Below are 6000 nucleotides of genomic sequence, written 5' to 3' on the forward strand. Positions count from 1 at the left end.
TGTTACCCTCTGAGCCTAATGGTGCCTGCCTGCATTCCTGCAGCTCTTGTGGGAAATGGCTACAGGAGAGATGTTGAAGTTTAAAGTCCAGCTGCTCGTAAGAAAACAAAACCTCTAAGGGCAAATCCTGTCTGCAATGTCAACACATGGAGGAAAAAAACCAAAAAAACAATCCAAAACCAAAACTGAAAAAATCAACGCCCAGCTCAGTAGTGCCCCTTCTCTCCGCACCCTGCTTGACTGTGGGGCCCTTTGCCAGTGCCACTGAGAGCTCCTCTGAGATTTGGATGTTCCTCCCGTGCCCAGCCTTCACTTCCCGTAACACAGCATGGGTGGAGATGAACAGCACGAACATTTCTTTGAACATTTCACAGCACAGGCTGGGCATTGACCTCAGGGACCAACTACATGACGTGGCCCTTTTGTACATTCACTAACTTTTTTTTTTGTACTTTACTAACTTTTTTTTTGTACTTTACTAACACTAAACATTTACCAAGGCATAGCTGCAATGGGCAAATCCCACCAGCTTTTGGAGTAGCCAAGCCCACAAACATGATTTTCCCCCTAGGGATGCATCTGAATGGACATGGCATTTTTCTTTTCCAGTCTTAGGTTTGTAATGCGCAGCCATGAAGGAGAACATGGAAAACTTTTCCTGACATCAGGATTCCAGTCACATAGAGACAGATGGAGTCAGTGAAAGGAGGTGTAGGTATGGAGAGCACAGAAACACTACCTGGGCTGCTGAGCTATCCACCTTGTGGACAGGATGACCCTGCTTCCCAGCCCTGGACAAGAGGAAGGATAAACCCATTGGCATGCAATGGCAGTGTTGCTGCAGGGCTCCCAGAAAAGGCTGGCTCCTGGGAAGAGCAGGAAACCATTTCTACACTCAGAGCAACAAGCAGTGAGAGGAAGAGTGGGTTTTATTTAATCTGAGTTACTGAGACCTTTCTGTGTTTTCATATCATAAATCCACATCTATTATTGGAGTGTGCAATTCTTTTAACAAAGTATGATTGACCTGAACATCCATGGGCAGATCCACAAATAAAACTTCACTTCCCAGCAGTTGCACCTTTGAAAACAAGCTTCAGTGACTATTGAGACCAATGAGGGGAACAAACCACAGCCCTCACCAAGGCCAGTCCCTACCAACCCAGGGCTGATGTTACAGCTCACAACATGGGCCCCAATACCTGCAGCAAATAATCAACCTGCACTTTGAAATTCCATTGTGGGAGGGTTTTCCTGCAGTTTCCACTGGGTTGTTGTTCCAGGAGTTCATTTGCAGTTAAAACCCTTCTAATACCAAGCTTAATTTTATTCACAACCAGTTCATGACCTTGCATATTTGTTTTGCCCTTCTTGACATTTCTGTAGAACTAAGACAGCCTTCCATCCTCTGGTTAACTGTGTGACCAGCTTTCCTTGGTAAATGAGCTCTCTCCATGCTCTTCTCATCCCCTGAGGCCACCAAGCCCCATGGCACCTCTCCCAGCCAGAGCTTTCTTGGCTAGGGAAGGGAGAGCTGGTGCCAGTGGTCACATTTGGTGTGTGCTGGGGGCTCAGACAGCTCCTCCTGTGCCCAGGAGTCACTGTGGAGGCTCACATCACTCCCCTTGCCTTGCATGGCAGTGGCTGTGTTGCTTTTCCATGCTCCTCTGGCTGTCTATCCCATGGGAGCACCTGCCAGTGAGGCTGCTGCCGTAGTCCCCCTGTGGCCTGGGGCTACCTGCCTTTACTTCCGTGTGATAATGAATATCATCCCATGCATACACAGCACAGCCAGTCTGGCTCCCTTTGGCATGAAAACTATGTCACCACTTGATGTCAGCACAGGACTTTGCAGAACCCAGCATAAAAATGTAGATCTGCAGATTTTTATTTTTTAAAGAAACTGTTTACATTTCACAAACCTAAAACCTATGCCAACCAAAGAACTCTTGTAGGTTTAAGTTTGTCATTCAAAATGGTTTCATATTAATAACAGAAAGCTTCAGATGCTGTAGTCTTACAATATCTTAGTTTACATGGTTCTTTTTCCTCTGACTTTGGGATATTTTTTACAAAAGATATCCCTGGACTGAGCAGCTATGTCCTTGGGAATGGGACACAGTGCACTCAGTACGTATGGCACTGACTTTGCCTTTTCTCTGATGACATCAATGCAATAGGTTTACATTTTAACTTTCATATTACTATGGAAAACTTCATAAACAGAGGGGTTTAAAAGGGCAGTCCTTTCCTCATGTGTTTCTTTACAAAGAGTTACTGGGATTTCTTTTTCCCTTCCTTTAATTACAACAGCGAGCATGTGGCAATGTGTTTCATTGTGGAGTCCTGCACCCTATTTCCTGCAGCCCTGCTTCGGGCTTGTCTTCCTCTTGAAGGGTTACTCATTCCAGGATGGAGCCTGCAGGCAGTGTCAGACAGCAGCTCCTCAGGATGGAGTAGCTGGGGGAGTTAGTCCTGCTTTAGAAACTGGTTCACAGGAAGTTGTTCCTTTCCCAGTGCAGCAATCCAGGGGAAGTGGGTTTACAGACCTGCTGCCCAGGCAGTGATGGGGCAGTGATGGGGCAGTGATGGGGCAGTGATGGGGACATGTCAGTGCCACCCACCTCATGCTATGGGTTGGCCATCAGCCCTGCTGCACCATGATGTGCCAAGGGCAGCTGTCCTGAGCAACCCATCACATGCTTTTTTGGAAATGCGTACCTCAGCTAGTGAGCTGCTTAGTGCAGTTAAAATGGGTACTGATTTCAGCTAGACACCTGGAATGAGATCAGACAGGTCTGTTCACCACCTGCAGGAAAAAAAAAAAGGCTTTTCTTGCCAAATCCAAACTTCATCAGCATTTCTAAATGCGGGAGGAACTTGTGACTTTTTCCAAAGAACATCAACATTCTCTTTGTGGTTTTGTTACAGACTGCAGGAAACCTTGCAGGAGCAAACAGGGGAAGGAACATAACCCTAGGGGGCTCTGGTTTTCTCCTTTGGGTGCTGCACTCACAACAAAACTGTCAGCCTACCTTCAAGGGTGTGCAAGTATCCTGATGGCCTGGCGGTGAAAACAAAAACCACCTTGGAACTCCTCTGACATTTGCTCCATCCCCAGAAGTATTCAAGGCCAGGCTGGATGGGGCTTTCAACAGTCTGGTCTAGTGAAAAGGTGTCCCTACCCATGGCAGGCAGTGTTGTACAAGGTGATCTTTGAAGGGCCCCTCTAACCAAAGCCCTTCTATGATTCCATGACCTCTGTAGATGGAAGCACTAACATTTTCTGTGCATATATTATTAAAAATAGCAATTGTTGTTAATATTTAATTTATTAAAATACATTATTTCTTTATTCCACCTTTGTGTTTCTTTACCTTTTCCCTCAACTTATATATTAAAATTCTTTTCCCTACCAAAATTCCAACCCAAAAAACTGACTATGGAAGGGCCAGAAGATGGCAGAGCATGCACAGACAGCATCATTGCACTTCATCTCCTAGTTACAGTTTCAATGATGGATAAGGGAGGGGTGATAAGATGCTTGATTTTGGTCTGAGATGAGGAATTTCCCTTCATCCTGTGTGAAAAATGAAGCAAAATCACTTTGGAATCTGTGCCGTTTGGACAAAGATTTTTTTTCCCTCCAATTTTGTCTGGTAACATTTCCCCACTACCCCAACCTGGAGTTCGGGATAAAAATTATTAAGGATGGTTCTCAGAGAAACCTAGAGAGCAGATTTTTCAGGCAAACTCCTGGAACACTGATGCAGTCTGAAGTGGACAATGAAGAGATAAGAAAGCATTTGGACTTTACCCAGAATTCAGACTTTTAAATGCAGTTCACTGTTCCTCTATCTTTCTGCCTGACTTTCTCCACTGAGGACATGGGGCAGTCCTGCAGCTGAGTCCAGATGCTATAATTTAAATTGTTCCTTTGACCAACCAGTCACTCCTTCTGCAACAGATTCAGCAGGAGGGAAGTCCTAACATGACCTCAGCAGCACCAGTGCAAAGACTGCACCTGGCATCTTCCACTCACAGCCCAGACATAGCTAACTGGGTGGTGGAACTGGCTTTTGCCATCAACCTGCTTTCCAAGCCGTGGGAGACATGGATTCTGTGGACTTGTGCAACTGTCATACTGCTGAACTGCTTTTGGAGATTGACTTCTGCATTTATGACAGGAGAAAAAACTCTATCCATATTGAAATAGGATGACAAAAAAAGCTTGTTCAAGTTTCAAAGTGCATCTTCAGCATGACTCGAGTTAAAACTCTATCCTGTCTGTGCAGACCCAGAGAGGCAGAGCACTGATGATGTGTGCCTGGCTATGTGTCTTGAGTGAGGATTGCAGTTCTCTGTGCAATTAAGCAGCTGTGGTAAGTGTCCCTGCAGACAGAATTTGTTCTTATCTGGTACCGAACATCTCAGATTGATGATGGTGTCTCATGCCTGGCAATGCAAACTGGGAGGTGAGGAAGGAGGAGCTCAGATGACTGACTCCTCTGAAAGCATGTTGAGCTAAAGGCAGCAATCAAAGCCCATCAGAGGTGTCTGTGCCCTCTGTAACTGATTATGAATAAACCAGGAGTGCTGCAGAACTGGGACAAGTGGTCATGGAGGGCTGGGTGGGAGGAGACATGGGTGGCAATGAGGGAAGGGATCAGCAAGTGCCAGCCCTGTGTTATGGCCTCCCTGTAGTCCCTGGGACACATCTGAGCATGGCCCACTGTTTCCTAGATCAGGCTCTCTTTATAGTTTGGGGCTGAACTATAATCAGAGGTTTCACAGGAGGTCCTAAAGGAATTCAAACAGGGCAATATTCTTTGGAGCAGTGATGTCAGGGAGTGACATATGCAGCCATCAGGGGTTGAGCTTCTGTCTGTGGCTTGAGCACCATGACCTACAATGCACTGTCACTCCTGAATCGAGTTCATCTTCAGCCTGAAGTTCAGGACGTGTCAGAGAAAAATGGCAGGGAAATAATGCAAATGGGACAGACTCCAGAGTGGGGTTTTTGAGTTTTTATAGGAAAACAAAACAGTGATCATTGCAGAACAAATTTGACTGCTCTATTCCTTTCAAACTGGTTAACAAATTCCATTATAAAAATAATCTCCAAATGGTGACTTTCACACTTGAAAACTGTATATGGTGAAGGGAGGGAATGAGAAAAATATTGTACATTTTATGCCACAATCCAATTTGTAGCATCTTTCTTCTTTCTTCCAAAATGTATACTGACACACTTTTTGAAGTGCAACATAGAGTTCTTTTTCTATAGAGGCTCAAATATCTCAATATCTGCTTCACAATTTTTACAAACCACTGAACTGGCAGCAAAACAAATTATTTTTTTCTCTGGATTGAAATAAGGCAGACCAAAGATGTCAGGTTCAGATGATAAGAGAGACTTTTATTAGTCTTGAAATATTATTGCAGATTCAATTTTTTTTTTCAGCTGTGAATTATTTAAATAATACTTTATATAAATAATAACATCTAACAATATTGTAATTTGTAGGGTATGCAATGCATTCAATTTATGATAGCCAAAATCATTATATCAATAATACTGGTGGAGGAAGTATCTCAGAAAGAAAGCAAGAAGCTATCAGAACAGCAGTGATTTTGGTGACAGCAAGCACCAATTCATCTGTATACTTCATCTGTATATTCATCTGTATTCTTTCTATATACATATTTATAGATCTAGAAAATCAGGTAGCTTTTTAAGAGGCTTTTAAAATGCTGTCCAACTCTGATACTGTCTTGCTTTGATGTTATCCTAGTGAAGGTTGTTTCTATAAAGCATGTACTGCCACAGAAACATTGAGGTAGTTCCAACTTTCATTGCAGTGGGAGGTGGGCTTATCCACAAAGGCAAAGCCTCCAATAAACAAATCCAAGTTATAACAGCAAGAGCAGAGGAGTTCCTAAACCATTTGAAGAAATGTCATTGTCTGGAAACAGCAAGCTCTTCGGAAAGTGCAAGTC

This window comes from Catharus ustulatus, chromosome 2 (genome assembly GCF_009819885.2).
Source record: "Catharus ustulatus isolate bCatUst1 chromosome 2, bCatUst1.pri.v2, whole genome shotgun sequence".
NCBI lineage: Eukaryota > Metazoa > Chordata > Aves > Passeriformes > Turdidae > Catharus > Catharus ustulatus.